This window comes from Podarcis bocagei (assembly GCF_964188305.1).
Source record: "Podarcis bocagei genome assembly, chromosome: 9".
Classification (NCBI taxonomy): domain Eukaryota; kingdom Metazoa; phylum Chordata; class Lepidosauria; order Squamata; family Lacertidae; genus Podarcis; species Podarcis bocagei.
This window is the reverse complement of record NC_138134.1, coordinates 52,676,609-52,696,310: the sequence shown is the minus strand read 5'-3', so window position 1 is coordinate 52,696,310 and position 19,702 is coordinate 52,676,609. Positions and strand designations below refer to the sequence as shown.

Here is a 19,702-nt window from a genome sequence, read left to right as displayed (position 1 = left end):
GGGTTGAACTGGGCTGCTTTTATTTAGAACTTGAATTAAAATCAGCAGAGGGGATGATCATGGGGTAGGAACTAACTTACTGGATAACTACAGCCACGGAGCGACCCTCCCTTGCCTATACCTGGCCTGATACCTGGGCCACACACTGTAGGTGGGAAAGGAAGCCTTTCCCCAACACCACCTGGCAGGACCACTGAACCCCAGGTGGATGAGCGAGTTTGATATCAAAGGATGCTCTTATCCTACCTCCTGAACAGAAGAATCTGAGAAGTGAGCCTCGAGGCTGACCCATCACCTGAAAGGTGCCTAAAATACATCACCAGGCTAAACCAAACTATTTCTTTTCCAGTACAGTGGTGCCCCGCAAGACGAATGCCTCGCAAGACGAAAAACTCACTAGACGAAACGGTTTTGCGGTTTTTGAGCTGCTTCGCAAGACGAATTTCCCTATGGGCTTGCTTCGCAAGACGAAAACACCTTGCAAGTTTGCTTCCTTTTTCTTAAAACTGTTAATACCCAGGGTGCATTGCTTGAAGAGGTGCAGTTGCGACTTGACTTCGAGGAGCAACTCATAGCACGTGGTGTGGTAGCCTTTTTGAGGTTTTTGAAGACTTTGGTGATTTTTGAAGCTTTTCCAAAACTTCTTTTGCAGCCATTTGGTAAGTTAAACTTTTAAAACTTTTTGGGGGGTTTTTTTGGATTTTGGGTTGGGGTGTTTGGAATTCAAGGACTTGGTGTTGGGGAGGGGTTTGCAAGAATCTGGAGGCTTGTGTGGTTTTTTTCTGCATTTTTATGATTTTTTGTGACCATTGGGCCACTGTAGTTTTTTTTAAAAAAAAATCTGGGTTTGAATTTCTGTGTGGTGGGTGGCTGGGGGAACAGTTGAGGAGGGGTTTGCAAGAATCTCGGAGCTTGTGTGGTTTCTTTTTTGAATTTTTGTGATTTTCTGTGACCATTGGGCCATGTTGTTGTTTTTTTAAAAAATAATCTGGGTTTGAATTTCTGTGCGGTGCGTGGCTGGGGGAACAGTTGGGGAGGGGTTTGCAACAGTTGGGGAGAGGTTTGCAACAGTTGGGGAGGGGCTGGGGGAACAGTTGGGGAGGGGTTTGCAACAGTTGGGGAGGGGTTTGCAATTTCTGTGTGGTTGGTGGGTGGCTGGGGGAACAGTTGAGGTTTTAGAAGACTTTGCTGATTTTTGAAGCTTTTCCAAAACTTCTTTTGCAGCCACTTGGTAAGTTAAACTTTTAAAACTTTTTTTTTGGGGGGGTTGGATTTTGGGTTGGGTGTTTGGAATTCAAGGACTTGGTTCTGGGTTTGAATTTCTGTGTGGTGGGTGGCTGGGTGCTTTTGAATTTTTTGGATGTGAAGCACTGATTCTTTCTTTCTTTTTTTTCTTTTTTAGTTTGCGAAGGTAGGAGCTGTGCTGCCATGGGACCCAAGAAGACTGCTGCTGCAGAGGCCGGCGAGAGGAAGAAGGAGAAGGTGACGCTGGAAATGAAGAAGGAAATCATCCGGAAGCACGGCGGTGGAATGCGTGTGACAGACCTCGCCAGGGAGTACGGGAGGAATCCATCGACCATCGGGACCATCCCGAAGATGAGGGAGAAGATCCTTGCGACTGATGCAGCCAAGGGAGTCACCAGGATCGTGAAGAACTGCCCAGCTGTTCTGGAGGAGGTCGAGAAGTTGCTGCTCATCTGGTTAGAAGAGAAGCAGCGTGCAGGGGACACAGTGACTGAGGCCGTCATTTGTGAGAAGGCCAAGGCCTTGCACACAGACCTCGTCCGGGAACAGCCAGGAACCTCAGGCGAGCCAGAAGTCTTCAAGGCAAGCAGAGGCTGGTTTGACTGGTTAAAGGCAAGATCTGGAATCCACAGCGTGGTCAGGCATGGAGAGGCTGCCAGTTCTGATGTTCCTGTGGCTGAAGACTTTGCAGCGGAGTTCCTGGAGGCTGTGAAGACGGAGGGCTACGTTCCACAGCAGGTCTTCAACTGCGACGAGACCGCACTGTTTTGGAAGAGGATGCCCAAAAGGACTTTCATCACACAGAAGGAGGCCAAGTTGCCTGGCCACAAGCCCATGAAGGACCGTCTGACCCTGCTCTTCTGTGCCAACGCAAGCGGCGACCTGAAGATCAAGCCCCTGCTGGTGTACCACTCGGAGAACCCACGGGCCTTCAAGAAACACAAGGTTGACAAGGAGCAGCTGAGTGTCATGTGGCGATCCAACAGTAAGGCTTGGGTCACACGTGTGCTGTTTGTGGACTGGGTCAATCTTGCTTTTGGCCCTGCTGTCAAACAGTACCTGCTGGACAACGACCTGCCTCTGAAGGCTTTGCTTCTGATGGACAATGCTCCTGCTCATCCTAAAGGCCTTGAGTTGGACTTGTTGGAGGAGTTCAGCTTCATCAGCATCATGTTCCTGCCGCCTAACACCACGCCACTGCTCCAGCCGATGGATCAGCAGGTCATCGCCAATTTCAAAAAAACTCTACACCAAGGAGCTTTTCAGGCGATGCTTCGAGGTGACTGATTGCACCACCATCACCCTGCGGGAATTCTGGAAGGACCACTTTGACATCATCACCTGCTTGAAGATGATCACCATGGCCTGGAACGGGATCAGCCAGAGAAATTTGAATTGCGCTTGGCGCAGCCTGTGGCCAGACTGTGTGGCACCAAGTGACTCTGATGCACCAGAGTCAACAGTGGTGCAGGACATTGTTGCCTTGGGGAGGACCATGGGCCTTGAGGTCACAGAGGAGGACATCAGCGAGCTGGTGGAGGAGCACGACCACGAGCTGACCACCCAGGAGCTGGTCGAACTGCAGGCAGAGGCTGCGCAGGAGCAGGCCTCGCTGGAAGAGGAGGAAGCAACTGAGGAACGGCTGTCCTCCAAAGAACTGAGGGACATTTGCCTGAAGTGGAAGGATGTGCAGGCTTTTGCACAGCGGCACCACCCTGACAAGCACGTGGCACATGACCTTGTGAACACTTTTGATACGAGGGTCATGTCGCCTTTCAGGGAGGTGCTGAAAAGGCGGATGAAGCAGCAGACCATGGACAGGTTCTTCAGCAAGAAGCAAAGAGTGGAAGAGGAACCTTCTTCGAGTTGTCCCCCAGAGTCTTAGAAAATGTACTGTACACTTTGTTGATTTTTAAATGTTTTTCTGTCATGTTTAGAAACTTAATTTATTGTTCCTTCAATTTTTGAAATGCTCTTTACAGTATGTGTGACTTTAAAGAGCACTTAATAAACTCTTGTTGTACCAAATTTGGCTTTGTTTGGACTTTTTTTGACCATAGGAACACATTAATTGAATTTCAATGCATTCCTATGGGATTTCGTGCTTCGCAAAATGAAAAATTCGCTAGACAAAAAAACTCGCGGAACGAATTAATTTCGTCTTGCGAGGCACCACTGTATCTAAACTGCCAAAAGTGACCAAATCAAGAAGATTAAGCTATTTAAACAACAAAGCAGATTCAATGTGAAGTAGGCAAAAAACCCAATCTGCGATCCAATATGCGGATTGGGGGAAATTCCTACATGATGCCCTAATGGTGACCCCAAAGCACACTGGAAGACATGGAGAGAAGGAGGGAGGGTGCTGCTGCCAATGGAGAGACTGGAGGGAAGGCTTCCTCCTTGGACCACCTTAGGAATGGACAATTGGCACCAAGGATTTTCCCATGTCAGCCCCATCTAGGACATTTGACAGAATGTCATTATTCTTGTATGTGACTGGACAAATGAAATATGCAATTGATATTGATATGAATTGTACAAGTCCTCTGTATAATATTTTGTACTGTTATCTAATATTATTCTAAAAGCTGAAACAAATGCATTTATTTAAAAAAGTATAAAAGTGCCTTGTGGGATGGAGGGAAAAAGAACTTTTGAATCTGAAATAACACAGAGAGAGTCCTAGCTCTGGTTGATCATGGCCATGATCTATTAAAGAGTTAAGAATAAAGCCCACTAAAAACTTGTGAGGATTGCAAATTACTATATGAACCTTCACGTTTTTTCTCCTCCAATAGTTGTTAGCAATTTTCACATAAAGATGACAACTGATAATTACCTGATATTTGCATTTCATTCACTGCTTGTCATGAAGTAACTGTTCCATTAGCACTGTATTTATTGAGGTTGCTCTTAAAGTGCCATATTATCTCTACCAGGATATGAAATGAAATGCTGTTAACATTGAACATAATTGAGATTATATGGTGAGGGTGAGATAATGCAAAGAATTGGTTTCATTAGAGTAAAACAAGTATGCAATATGAAACTTTTGTATAGATATGTTTCTGAAATCTTCAGAAAGTATCAGTTCTTAATTCTTGGTTTATTTGAAGTTTCTCTTGAATGGGAAGGAGCCTTCTAGTTGTGTAGAGCACAATCCACTGTGACATTTCTCTATGCAAGGCTCATTGGTATGAGCGAGAGCTTAAATGGAACACAAGGTATGAGACGAGGAGGACATATGTGACAAGAAGGATGTTCTGTCTTGACCAATAGCAGAAACCCACAGGCCAGGAAGAATCAAGCAGAACCTCAGAGAAATTAAAGTTAATAGTTCGTTCCAACTGAGGCATTGTATTCTTCTTACATCAGAATAAGCCTCTCCAGGAAGCGGGCAGAACCTGGATGAGGTAGTCTTCTGGCCTTCATCTTTCTGTTAGGTCCTTCATCTTTTTGTTAGGTCCCTCTGGGTGCTTTGCCTGAAATGGAGAGCATATATTGGCATTGTGAGGCCCCTCTTGTAGAGTTAGGTGGTTCATTAGAGTAATCTGGCTGCCATCCCTGGAGATTCCAGTTCAGGATACTTTAGCTTAAAGGTAAAGGACCCCTGACAGTGAAGTCCAGTTGCGAACGACTCTGGGGTTGCGGCGCTGATCTCGCTTTACTGGCTGAGGGAGCAGACATTTGTCCGCAGACAGTTTTTCTGGGTCATGTGGCCAGCATGACTAAGCTGCTTCTGGCGAACCAGAGCAGCACATGGAAATGCCGTTTACCTTCCCACTGGAGCGGTACCTATTTATCTACTTGCACTTTGATGTGCTTTCGAACTGCTAGGTTGGCAGGAGCAGGGACCAAGCAACAGGAGCTCACCCCGTCGCGGGGATTTGAACTGCCGACCTTCCAATCAGCAACCCCTAGGCTCAGTGGTTTAGACCACAGAGCTCTGGCTGCCATCCCTGGAGATTCCAGTTCAGGATACTTTAGCTTAACAGAATTCTAAATGACATGCTCAGGTCAGTGTTGGGCCTGGATCTGGTAGCTTATGCTGCTGGTCCTTCTGATCTGACTGTATATTCCTCCTCTGAATTAGATTTGAGACTGCTCAGATTTGCAGTCAGGGCACTGCTGTGAGACTATGGAACGAACTTCTCAATAACATACAGAGATCTTACAGTATTGTGGCTTTTCAAAGTCTATCACCTCCAGGTCTATGGCTGCTGGATATTGTGGACTTGTGATTCTGCTAGTGGATATATTTTTATTTTATTTTTTTATTCTTTAACTTCATTGGATAGTACCTCAATCTTTACTGGGAGAATGTATCAATGTTTTAATTAAATAAATAGGAGCTACTGTGTGCAAAGGGGGGGGGGTAGTGCTCATCCAGCAACTGTTGACAGATTTTCTGGAAGAGATCTCTTTGAAAAATCACAAGATCGCACCTCTGCTGATCCTTGTGCAGGGTGGAGAACGAGTTGTCCTACAGCATTGTGGCCATTTCCAACAACACTATACTAATAATATACAGGGCTGCTGTGAGAAATGGATGTAAAAAAACATGGCAAAGTTTCTGGAACACAAGAGGTGAAAAACAGCAGCACCAAAGAAACTGTTCAAATTGTTTTGCTTACCTAATAAAAAGAAATACCAAGTATTTGTGATTTTTATTTATTTAGATAATTCATAACATACTCTCTGGTGCTGAAGCACCTCAAGGCAGCTCACAACCAATTTAGAGTAATATTAAAACAAATTATTAAGGCAACTAAAATAAATCAATGAACAATTCTGTTTATTAGCCCAAATATTTTTCCCTAGCTATTGCTAATTTTGAGCACATTTGTTTCCATAGGAATCAGTGGGACTTACTTCAAAGGGAATGTCTGAGGTGCTGGTGTGTTTGGATTTTTGAATCACACTGAAAAAGACTTAAGCTTTGGTTTTCAAAGTGCAGATATCTAAGAGAGTTGGGGGGTGTTAGTATTGCTTCCCAATGTTTCCATTAAGAGTTCTGGAAAGTGAAACAAATGTATCCCTAATGAGAAATGAAAGGAAGGGAAACAACAAGGTTATTGGAATAAGGGATATGGATTTTTACCAAAAGACATCACCAAAATGTTTCCATAGGGATACAGTTTTATGTCTACAAGATATGCAAGATGTGTTGCCATCTGGATTTTGAACAATATTATGCAACTTTGAAGGCAGCCCCAAATATTCATCACAATTATAATTAGTTCATGCCAATGTGTGTGAAATATTCATACTAAGGGTTGCAACCAGCGCTATTCCTACTCAAAGTAGACCCATTAGAAATAATAGGCATTACTCACTCAGGTCCATTAATTTCAATGAATGTATTCTCAGTACAAGTGTGAAGAAATCATCTTTTAAAATTTGTTTAATGGGAAAGGGTTTGCTTTATATATATATAATGTATAGGAGCTCACTATGTGTTTAAAGTTAAGCAAAGGGTTAAGTTTAAAATATGAAGTATCCATCAGTCACTGGTGGTTGGTTGTTACCTAGTTACATGCAACTGATTTGGGGAAAACAATGTTTCTTTTCACACTGTGTTATAGGATTGTAAAACGACACTTCTGATTGGTCTGTGGGTATTATTCTTGGTCACTCGTTGGACAGGAAAAGTGCTCTGATGACGGGAGAATTCTCTGATACTCAAATGTGATTGGTTGAGGGATAGATTGGCAGGATAAAGATTAGCAGAGAGGCAATCTAAGGGTGGTGAATGGTGAGGAAGGATTCAGTAAGGATGTTCTGGAGAGAGAATGGCCTGCAACCTTGGGCTCGTAGGACACCCAGCAGAAGTCCCCAGTACCCGGCAGTGGTGAGAATTGGCTGACTGGAAAGAGGGACTAAGGGTAATTGGCATATAAATTGAATTGAATTAGTAGCTGAACTCACAAATCAGTCTTACACAGTTATCAGTCTGTAATTGTTATTTTAAGTGGCAGCTGCTGTCAATCACCCTTTAAAAGCAAGCACAAGCCTTCAAGAAATGGTAACCAATTTTAGTGTAGCATTCACCTTAATTTACCTTCAGAGTTAATGACATTGTTTTTGCTTATAAAGTGTGTATGACTGGTTTTGTACCATGTCTGAAGTACCCTAGCTACTGGGTTACAGTTAAAGGCATTGGAAAACAGTATGGGATAGATAGCTGGTGGGATGAGTTTAAAAGGCAAATCAGCAGTGGTAAAAAATAAAAAGTTGGTTCTCCCTGTATTAAGAAGGGGTAACTCTAAAAAACCCCACCTTATTTGTTTCCATTGTGATACAGTTTTGTGTCTAGAAGACATGCAAGATGTGCTACCGTCTAGCTTTTGAACAATATTATGCAACTCTAGAGAAAGCCACAAACACAAATCACAGTGAGTTCAGATTGCTTATTATACATGTCCAGTGTATGGGCAGAATATTGTCACTACAGGTTGTTTTCAATGCTACTCCTACTAAGAGTTGGCTCACTGAAAATAGTTAACATGGCTAACTTACGTCCATTAATTTCAAAGAGTCTACTCTGGGTTGAACTTAGTTGGATGCAACCCTAAGAGTCAGCCAAAATCATATGAGGGAAAATAATTGTCCTGCTATTATTGTATGTCTAGCAGTATAGAAAATATAGTTTTACTAACTAAAACTAGATTGAAAATTTTTCAGGATTTGGGAACTTTAATTAGGGTGGCTAGGTCTAGTTGGTTCCACCTATCGTCTCTGACTTCACCTACTGTTGGCCTCTCTGACTTCTACCCTACCATTTGTAATGGACACCAACCACCCTTGAATAAAATACGAACAACGGGCCCTCTGTGAGTTGCAGGTGTCTTTCAGATGCAGGTATTTCCAGGTATTTCTTCAACTCCCAAGATTTTAGATCCAGCCAGGAACTGATTTGACTGATTGTGCTATCACAGAGTGCACTGCAAGTGTTGAAGCTTCCTGTGAAATAGTTTTTGGCTTCTCTCAGAAAGCACCAGATGTACTATTTGCATAAGTAGGATTTTATACATAGGGTTGCATCGTTTTTGGCTGCCTCCCGATTTATGATACTAAATGGTTCTTGCATACAGATGGACCAAAAATGAGGATTTTTCCTATATGTCTGACAACAGGGTACTAAATGTCTTTTTAAAGTATTTTCAGAGGCATTCAAGCTCATTTTATCCCCTTGTGGTAAAGCTGGTAAAATTTATAATCTAAATATTTTATCAACTTGCAGTACCTCTTTTACACAAAGCTGAATCTATTAAAGACCAAAAGAAAAAGAAGGAGAAAGGGCCAGCCTGTTTAATGTTCTTCATGTTGATGTTCTCTGTTGACCTTGAATTGGTGAAAGATAGGAGAAAAATCAAATAACCCTCTTACTTGCATCCTGATCAGAACTAGAGAAAGAGTCTGACTCAAAAATAAAATGTCAAAATCAGCCATTTTGGAATTGGGACATTGCCTAAACAATTTATTGAAATATGAATTATTTAAAGAAAGATATTAGAATCATAGAATCATAGAGTTGGAATAGACCACAAGGGCCATCGAGTCCAACCCCCTGCCAAGCAGGAAACACCATCAGAGCACCATCAGAGCACTCCCATTCACAATATTAATTGTGAATAAAATGTATGAAATGAAACCTTATCAGATAATATACATTTTAAGCTATATGCTAAATTTAGACCAAAATGAATGACAAATTTTCACTGAAATAGCTTGACACTCATTAAAAGAATGACTGTTCTCTGTCAGAATCAGAAAGATATCCTCAAGCAACTGGTAAGTCCATTTTCTCTGGATCCTCAGAATCCAAAGAGAGGGACTTTCTCCTGTAACTGATTCCATTCCCTGCATTTGTAAAGATGACAGGTCTTAGTTTGAGCCCTTTCAAGTTCACCCCAGAGAATAGCAATTCAGTGGTAGACATTTGCTGAGTAGTGACTTTGCTGGCTTCTGTACTTTCACTGGGTATTCCTGGGCATCTGTGGATGTTGTCTTGGGGCATGCATTGTCATGGACAAGGATGCCAGGACAATAGGAGCAGATGGACCAGACCATGGGTGAGACTATTCTTCAGGAACACCTACATTTATGGCCAACTTAGTGGTTGTATGCACTACTCATCACACTTCCTCTTGTCCTGCTCCTTTTCCCCTGGGAAAACTGCTCTTTAGCACTCAATAGGAGCAAGTAGCAATTTGGGTTTTCCCCAGATTGCCATTTGTTCTGATCTGTTGCTAAAGAGTGGGTTTTCCCTTTGAGAGGAGTGGGACAAGGGGGAAACCACTAGGACTCATGTCATGTCTAGAAAGTGCAGGCGAAGTAGAAAACCATCCAGACCTCTGTTTTCTAAAGATGACACAAGTGGAAATGTAGATGACCTGTCTGTCGGCGGTGGTATACAAGTAGGACCAAACTACACATTACTCCAAATGCCTAGTTTGCAGCCATATCTTTAGTTTTCCTTTTATTATAGGTGCAGTGCAGCCCACCTGGTCAGAACTCCAGTGCAGTATGTTTGTGTGTGGTGGGGGAGCTATTCTGATTGCACTTTTGGAAGGGTGGTGATAAACTCTTGTCTGCATGCTGAGGTTCCAACATGAATCCCTACTACCCTGGCAATTAATTGAAAAAATAAAAAACGTAGCTGCATAATACTGAGTGGAGTTTGAACCTGAATGGGCCTTATAAACAATTAATTGACCTGTGTCCTAATTATACATGCCAAAGGCACAAATCCCCTTGCTTATATTTTTTTAAAAGGTGACTATAGTACTTTAAAAGGTATAGAAAATAACTACAGTACTTGTTTGTTTTGTGATTTATACCAAGATTGGATCCTTAATGTACTGAAATCAACTCCTTGGCATTTTCATACAACTACTGTTGCTTTTCCTAGGTGAAAATTCTCCTCCTTTTCTTCTTATATCCACACTTACCAGATTACTACTATTATTTTTCATTATTATTCAGTCTGATTTGTTCTGCAAGGCTGTGGAACATGCCAATCACCCGCACTTAAGCCTTCAGGTCTCCATACCTTCAAAGCATATAAGAATCTTTCTTCACATCTGCAGAATCTAGGGATGTAATTTTCTCAAAATATCAGTGTTGAGATTTTTGAATGTCAAGTATTGAGCTCATCCATATTGCGCCCCCCCTCCGTTTCTCATCTCACTCCTTGATCTTGATGAGAAGTGGGTTATTTTTTAGTGGTTCCACTAAAATTCTGAACAATTTTCACATCTTATGCATATAATGATGCTTATAGTAATGTACATAAGACTATACACATATTTGGTTGTGCCCAACCAAGTTATCTTATTTGTGCAAGGAATTTTGCTTACATAACCAAATTTCCTGTGTCTTCTTTTCTTCCTATGTGCCCCAACCCCCTAAATCTGCTCCACAGGGTTGGGGCAGAAACCATAACCAATTTTTTTTGGGGGGTGGGCATGTGGAAGAAGAGAAGAATGGGAAGTTCCATTGAACAAGCAGAAATCTTTATATGAGGAGAATTTTGTAGGATACAAACCCTTATTATGCATATATAATCCAGGTTTCTTAAATGAATCTGCACATAAACAGATACATACATATATATAACTGTGTAAAATACTTATACAGTTATGTTGCAGAAATATAGTACTGTACAGTATAATTATTTCATACATGGGATTATATGTATAATATACATATTTTTGTTTATAGTTCTAAATACAATTAGCTGAATTTTTTTTTAAAGCAACAATGCACAATGGCTTGGACATAAACAGATGCTAAATGCAAGAGGTGGTCCCATGCATGCAATGTAGGCCAAAATGATCCCAAATTCAATGAATTTCTCATCCACCCAAGCAGAAGCAACAGAGCAGGTAGACCTAAGACCATCTGATTCACCCTATGGAGGTCCAGTCTTGCACATACATTCTAAACTTTCTCATATATGCACAAACATAGGAAGTTGCCTTCTACAGAGTCAGACCATTGGTTCATCTAGCTCAGTAATGGCTACATTGACTGGTAGTTGCTCTCCAGGGTTTCATGCAGGATTCTCTCTGCAGGCAGAGCAGATGCTTTGGTCAGCAGCTGTCAATCGGAAGGCACAGTGTTGTGCGCCTGACTCCACGATGCAGGGCGGCACTATCACTCACTGACAAGGGGAAAGGCAAGTTATGGGAAGCTCAGACACAGCAGGGGCCAATCCAATAGTCCTGCTGCACTGAGCTCCCCACACATATATTCCATGCTCAGTAACCCGCAGCAACACTGGGCATCGAGAAGCTGTGGCACATCTGGTTGGGAGCCTCTGTTAGCATGCGTCTTCAGGTCTCCAAGATACCTTGAGGATCAGGCCCTCCCTATTTCCTATATAATTGGGGCCAAAAGGAACAACAGTGGGTCTGGCATGGAGAATCATCAACCTTTTAAGTGAGAATAAAACAACCTTTCAAAATCCTTTTGGTAACGCATTTCTTTTGAAAACAATTTCCCCTCCCTCAAAAGACAAAGGGGAATTCTGCACCGCTAAGCTGGTTATTTCTCTTCAAAGAGATCACATTAATGGGAATGCTGAGCTGCAACTTTATGATGAATAATTGAGAAACACTGCAATTACAGGAAAATTTGCTTTGTATTGGACTCATAAAAAAAGCACCAGTATAAGGATGAATATTATGTTTGAGTTGGTGGTAATTGCATTTGGTTGGCATCTGATTAGTCATGTTGGTTTTAAATGCTGAAAAGACCATTAATAAATTGGAAATTAATGAATGAGATAATGCAAAACATTTCCATGTAAATAAATCTTTAAAGCAATTACCCTTAATAATGCCATTTTGTGGCAACAAGATTAGAATATTTATACAGAAGCAACATTTCCTATATTTGTTGTAGAGTAAATACATTAAGGAGTCTGAATTAAGGCAGCATTCTTAATCTATTACACAAACGCCTGCTAGCGTTTAAGGCAAATTCTGGTAGGTAATTGCTATGTTAGCTAGAGTAAGCAGCCCTTATGGTCCCACTGTGATATGCCAGCTATTAATTCATAGAATATCATCATTACCTTTAGAATTACTAACATGTTTACATATGTCAACCCACATATGTGTTCCCAAGTTCTATTACTTTCCAGTTCCATTTACAGATTTCCAATACATTACAAAAGCTAAGGTATATGCATCGTGGATGGTAGCTCCCACTGTCTTTTTTGAAGGAGCCATAGTTGAGTGCTAAAACAGATTTTTTTAAAAAAGATCTTCTGTTTAATTTCTGGCATCTCCAAGGAAATTTGCAATCACGTATAGATCTAACTGAGATTTGAGAACACCAACTGCAGTAGAAAACTGTAGCCACATTCGCACATCACAGTTAGGCGTAAACAATGGATTATAGTGAGTGAGCAACCTACCAGTGCACGTTGCTCTTTGAAAGGCAAGCCTCCTCATCCATAAGGACTAGGACTTCTGCATGACCTCCAAAATAACATAAATTCACTCACTCCACCTTAAATGGAGAATGAAGATCTGGTGAAGATGGGAGTGGAATTACAGACAAGCCCCTCTGCCTCAGTTGTCTCAGTCACATCTGTCTATTGAAATCCCTTGACTACCGATGCTGTTTCTTCTTCTGCCAGAGAAGCTACATATCCTCTTTGTTGATAGGATACTGCTGTAAACAGTCAGATGAGAAGTCTATTTCTGCCATGTTTCAGTCTTACTGGCACTCAATCATAAATCGATTCCATCCTGTTTTCTACTGATTATTTTGAAAGAACACACAGGAAGGCTGCATTTAGAGTGTACACATTTTGTGTGCAGTTTTATTCAAAATAAACTTTGCACTGCTTTTGAATGCATCCACCAGCAAAATACACATTTTGTATGATCTTTCACGTAGAACGCATCTTTTCGTGCGCTGAATCTCTACTGCAAAATTCAGAGAGGTGTATAATCCTATGGGGAGCTGTGTTTCGATTCACAAGCAAGTTCAGGAGCACCCGATCAGGTCAGCATGCTGCAAAAAGGAGGTTGAAATCCTTTCCCAGCCCTAACTAGGCACTATAGGCATGCCCTCACTTCACCTGCTGCCCTAGCAGGGTCACAACATTGAAGCAAGTGAGCTCAGCACGTGATCCCATGGTCTGCTTCAACTGAACAGCCGAGTATAGGACTAGCTCAAAAGAAAACCTGGAGCTGTTAAGAGTATACTGAAACCCTTCATCCAATCATTTTTCCTGGTTTTTTATTTATTTTATGTATTTTAGGTTTATATCCTGTCTTGTTTCAAAGTTCTGAACTGGGTAACAGGTTTATAAACAGAAAGATTTCAGTTATCAAGACAGCAAATAAAACCTACAGAGGAGAAATCTTATTCTCTATTTGCACCTGTGCATTCAAATGTCAATTCAGAATGCTTTAATGTATAGTGCCTGGGGCAATCATAGTGATGCATAATCTGAAACAGATCTTGGCTGCAATCCACGAGGGCCTTCTGGCGGTTCCCTCATTGCGAGAAGCAAAGCTACAGGGAACCAGGCAGAGGGCCTTCTCGGTAGTGGCGCCCGCCCTGTGGAACGCCCTCCCACGGGATGTCAAAGCGATAAACAACTACCTGACATTCAGAAGACATCTTAAGGCAGCCCTGTTCAGGGAAGTTTTTAACGTGTGATATTTTAGTGTATTTTTGGTTTCTATGGAAGCCGCCCAGAGTGGCTGGGGAGGTCCAGCCAGATGGGCGGGATTTAAATAATAAATTATTATTATTATTATTATTGACTTGTACTAGTCCATGAATGTCAAGATGCTTACCTGTTTTAATTGATGGATTGTAATCCCAGTATGTCTAAAGTCTTCCATCTCCATGGGCGCCTTTGATGCCATTTGGCAAGCAAGGAAGAAGAGAAGAAGAAGAAGAGTTTGGATTTGATATCCCGCCTTTCACTCCCCTTCAGGAGTCTCAAAGCGGCTAACATTCTCCTTTCCCTTCCTCCCCCACAACAAACACCCTGTGAGGTGAGTGGGGCTGAGAGACTTCAAAGAAGTGTGACTAGCCAAGGTCACCCAGCAGCTGCATGTGGAGGAGCGGAGACACGAACCCGGTTTCCCAGATTACGTGACTACCGCTCTTAACCACTACACCACACTGGCACACAGGTGCATCACACTGGAAGTGATATCTGGTTCCCTGGGCAATGCATCTCTGGTGGTTTGCCAGCCATGGCATCAGAAACACCTCCAGGGAGGGAGAAGAATTTGTATAGCATGTGGTGGGGACAACTGTGGAGACTCCAGCAAAAGCACTGCTTGAGGTACATATAAACGAAGCTTAGTAGCAGGCTTTGGAGCTTTAGAACAAAATTAACTCTTATTGGAACAATTAATAGCAGATGGTACACAAAATGTCTCAGCATATGATTTCTGTTTTAACAGGACCCTATTTGTTTCATGTTGTTCTAAAAAGCACAGCCCATCAATATGGTTACTGACCTTTAGGATTATTCCCTCCCCCCTTAATTTATGTTCATTATTGTGGTAAACCTAGTGATATTACATATTTATTTTTAGCCGCCTTGGTCTGATATTGAACTAGGAAACACCTTTTGTTTGGTCCGTAACACAAAATAAGTTGTGGAAATAATGAACAGAAAATAAGTGAGAGACTAAAGAAATTAGAGCAATCACTTTTAAAAAATTACAGCTAAAGGAACTTTGGAAAGGCCAAAAGCTTCATCTGAAAATATCTGAAGTGGAGTGAGCAGTTTTGAGAATATATTCAGTCCTGTAATTAGCAGAGGGGAAAATCCTTACCTGTTCGATAAAGGTCACATATAGGCGTATAGGCAGTGAAGTATCAGCTTGCTGAACTGTGACTAATTGAAAACGAGGATAGTTTTGCTATGTAGTCACCTAAGGGTGACATGAATATGAAAATTACAGGTGAGAAGAGAAATTGGATAAAAATAAGGTATCAAACACAAAATAGAAATTTATCTGTAGCAGATTCAGAGACCAGGCCTCTTTAATGAGGAAGAAATACACTCAGGATAGCTATTTACAGGAATGCTATAAAAGAGGATTTTGCAAATAGAATGTGTTATTTCATAAAAATGTGTTGTTAAAACAGAAGCTAAGCAGAAATTAGATACCCCTTTGCTCTTCTTGCATATGCAACCAGGTTATGCAGTGTTTTAGGACCTTGGAAAGGATATACAGTGGTACCTCAGGTTAAGTACTTAATTCGTTCCGGAGGTCCGTTCTTAACCTGAAACTGTTCTTAACCTGAAGCACCACTTTAGCTAATGGGGCCTCCTGCTGTTGCCGTGCTGCCGGAGCCCGATTTCTGTTCTCATCCTGAAACAAAGTTCTTAACCTGAAGCACTGTTTCTGGGTTAGTGGAGACTGTAACCTGAAGCGTATGTAACCTGAGGTACCAAGGTATATCTGCAGAGAGGTCCATGTCCAAAATCTTCCAGAGCTCAGACATTCATGTTAACTGACGGACCCAGGAGAAGCTATAGGGCCAAAGGTGTGGCCCCACAACTGCTTTGTATTGGTTAAGCACACAGCAATCGTGTCTTAAAATGGTTTTCAGCTGGGAAATTATTGAGTCAAATTTGGCCATTGCAGTAGTTTGACTGATGTTGTTGATGATTATTGAGTAGATACACATAACATGACCATGAATGAAAGCACACAGACTAAAGAACAACAAATATAGGGTAAGGATTATTTCTGTTGTGATATCTTCACGTAATGTAATAGGCAAGAATATGCCCATTCTCTCTCCAATTCCCATTATGCTCCTTTGGCAAAACTATTTTCTTTTTCTCTCTGATTTTGCCTCATATGACGGACATTGTACAAGAAATATTAGGATTGCATTTTTTTAATTACTTCAAAACAGTTTGCAGCTCTGTCTAGTAGTAATTCATCTAGTAGTAATTCCTCATACATTTTCCTTTCATCACATGAGTGATACTCTGAAATGATGCTGGATTTAGCTATCAGGTACTGGTGCTTTGAGCTATTTCTAGGGCTAATGCATATGTATCTTATACAGTGTATATGCATTTCCTTTGTAGCCTGTTCAGCTTACAGTTAACAATGCATATAAATTTTCCGGTTTTGTCTGGCTAATATTTTCCCACTTCATGTAATATGTTTATATAGCAAGGGTTCTTTTTTAAAAACTTCCTTTGCTTCTTTTAAGAAGAATTGCTTCAAAATGCTAGATAACTACCCATGCGATTAGTTTATAATTAGTCCCTCAACCACTAAACCCCTAACAAGCAACCTAATTTGTAAAGAACACATAACTTTACACAAACTTAAAGGAGAAATTTAGGTGGAGTTTAGCACAGCATTTTGTCTTTCTCCATACAAGGTCTTACTGGGTTCTCTGAATAACTGCCACTAGCAATGCACACTTTGAAATGATTAGTGGTGTTCAGGGGCTGAAAGTACATTAGAGTCTTTAGGGCATTTTTCTCATGGGGGGGCACACTTGCATTCATAGCAAAGGGATGGGCTGTCTAGCTCACACCTTAATAAATGTGCTTATTTGCAGCCTACATGCTGCCAAGTTTTGCATGCATTTGTAAATGCATGAAGTGGAGTGATTATAGAGAAGACAAGGGCTCTGTAACAGGTAGGCCGAGTGAGTGGAATGACAACCATAACAAATGTTGAAGACACATTTCGTATTTGGGATGCTAACTGCTTATTGCTTTTTGGGATGTATAAAATCATGGTCCAAGCAACACCTAGATAATTTCTTTAACATTTTTGCATCTCACATTTAATCTATTTCTATAATTTAGTTGTGATATGCTTATGCATTGTACCAAGGCTGAATAAGTGTGTAATTATCTGACTGCAAGATTTTTATGCATGAGATAATTGCAGTGCTAAAGGCTGTCTTCACAATACAGACAGGGATAGATTAACTAATTAACTTCATTTTTTGCCTTTTTCTTTTACTTTTTTGTACTTCATGGAACTTTCTTCACATATATGTGAGCAACTTGAAAGAGTTATGAACTCATCCCTCTTCCTCTGAGTGTTTTTGGATAGATATGCTTTCCCTTTTAAGAGTCAGTGTGCTGTGAATGTCACAAGTGCTTGGGTGCACAACACCACTTAGGGACAATTTAGAGTCAAATCCTGTGAGCTGGCAGTAACAGCTACACCGAGGGTGTTGTTAGAGAGGACAGAGGTGGAACCTGGGGCTTTTGCATCTTCAACGGATCTCCTGCCTTCTCTCATTTTTTAAAACTTTTTTTTAAAAAAAATACTTTCTTACAGGGTGTTTTTCTTCTGAAAGTTGGCCAAAATTTTAAACCAAGGCATATAGAAATTTCATGCACATTTTGTCAGGGGCCTGTGTCCCATGTGTTTTTAAGAACCTAGTAATGGGTGGCGCTGTGGGTTAAACCACAGAGCCTAGGACTTGCTGATCAGAAGGTCAGCGGTTCAAATCCCCATGACAGGGTGAGCTCCCGTTGCTGGGTCCCAGCTCCTGCCAACCTAGCAGGTTGAAAGCACGTCAAAAGTGCAAGTAGATAAATAGGTACCGCTCCGGGAAGTGCGCTGCTCTGGTTTGCCAGAAGTGGCTTAGTCATGATGGCCACATGACCCGGAAGCTGTACGCCAGCTCCCTCAGCCAATAAAGCAAGATGAGCGCCGCAACCCCAGAGTCAGCTACGACTGGACCAAATGGTCAGGGGTCCCCTTTACCTTTACCTTAATGCCCCTGAACTATACCTTAAGCCTAATTGATCTAAGAGGGACCTCCAGGCATACACACCAGCTCCTAGGGGCTGAAGCAGTTTCGTTTCCCCCTTTTTAGGGCACCCCCCCTCAATGTTCAGAGGGGATTCGGCTCCATCCTCTGGCCCCTCGCAACATCACCCATGTGTGACATCAGGACATTGTATCAGGCCTCTTCAATCAACTTGAAAAGATGGTACCTCTGTCTCCAGGTAAGGGCGTGGAGAGTTCTAGTCACATGACATGATGATAATTGTAAGGTATAGCCAGTGCTTGTGCATTTAACTTTAATATGAGCAGATATCAAGAACAAATATGTCAAAGGTAGAGCACACGTATAGGAAATGAAAGTGTAAAACTCAGCAGAGCACACTGATAGCATACAATATACATGAAATTCTTCATTTTTACTTAACCAGGACCAATTTTTCCACACTCAGGATATGATGTGGTAAACATGTGCTTAGACTTCAGATTGCAGGTGACAGCTCCCATGATTTAATGCTCCTTTATACAAAAATATTCTCACAAATTGAAAAAGAAAACATGGAAACAGCACCCATCTGAAGTCTGAAGTGGTCCAGACAAGACATGGCTTTACCACCTTGCTCCTCATGGCTTTACCATCTTGCTCATCATCCTAATACATGTGAGAAATGGACTTACTTATGAGAGTATTTCCCCTTGACAAATATAACTTGCTAGACTAATGCTGTGCCCCTGATTACAGATATGTACGGACAAAACCAAAGTATCAATGTTAGTTTTAAACAAAAGTTTAAACTTAATTTTCCCTTGTAACCATGAGAAGCTTGCCATTTTGTATAATAATCAGCAAGACATTTCTCCCCAGTGATAAACATATCTGTACCCTGCTGTCATGCGAATCTGATACTATCTGTCTATCAACCAATTCCTAGTTGCCTCCAGAGCGCTGAAGCTTAGAGGTTATCAGAGAACCTAGGACGGAGGTTTATAGAACTATAGCAAAATCCCCCCTCTAGAGTAAATAGCAGTTATCAGTGATCTGGAAGAAGATACAAAAATTACTTCCAAAAAGATTTGTGGACGAGCCAGAGATTGACAGAGTGGAAAAAGATGATGTGTGCTGCTTATTTAATCTAACTATCTGGTTTGTTATGTGAACAGGCATTTTAATAAAGATAAACACAAGGTCATAGAAAACATATAACTTCATTCCAGGGAAAGTAGAAATCCAGAAAAAGAAGTTATCCTGGAAATGAATTGAGAGATTCAAATAACTAAAGGGAAGAAAGCTCTCGGTATGATTTTGGTCAAATCCAGGTCTAAACATGAACAGCTAAAAGGGAAGCAAACTAGCTATTAGTCAAAAACAAGGGACAGTGGTGGAGCTTCATGCTCTGGGGGGGTGGAGAGCAGGCGGGGGCAGGGCTGGCGCACATCCTGGGGGCGGGGCATGCTGCCTGGAGGGGAGGGGCATGTGTCCTGGGGGTGGGGCACCCAGCACAGGGGGGGGGGAGCTGCAATGGAACCCTGCCAGGATTGTGCTGCTGGGGGCAGTGCACTTCTCTTCCTCCACCAGTGACAAGAGAGCCATCTATCCAGTAACATGAAGTATTCTGGATTATATAATATAATACCCCTGGATCTTTCTGTTCTTCACTACAACTACAAGAGTTGAAGAA

At 41.6% G+C, this 19,702-nt stretch overlaps 1 long non-coding RNA gene and 1 pseudogene across 3 annotated transcripts; both read left to right on the top strand.

Annotated features, from left to right (window-relative positions):
* Positions 1-506: 506 nt before the first annotated feature.
* On the top strand, positions 507-3,273 carry LOC308594739 (tigger transposable element-derived protein 1 pseudogene; annotated as a pseudogene). Its single transcript, XR_014013356.1, has 2 exons — positions 507-659; positions 1,403-3,273. The product of XR_014013356.1 is annotated as a tigger transposable element-derived protein 1 pseudogene (transcript).
* Positions 3,274-15,933: 12,660 nt separating this feature from the next.
* On the top strand, positions 15,934-19,378 carry LOC308595305. Of its 2 annotated transcripts, none has more exons than XR_014011988.1 (3): positions 15,934-15,985; positions 18,115-18,247; positions 19,239-19,378. It is a non-coding gene; the product is annotated as an uncharacterized lncRNA (long non-coding RNA). The 2 variants fall into 2 exon arrangements; XR_014011989.1 differs by having other exon boundaries at positions 19,185-19,378.
* The last annotated feature ends 324 nt before the right edge of the window (positions 19,379-19,702 follow it).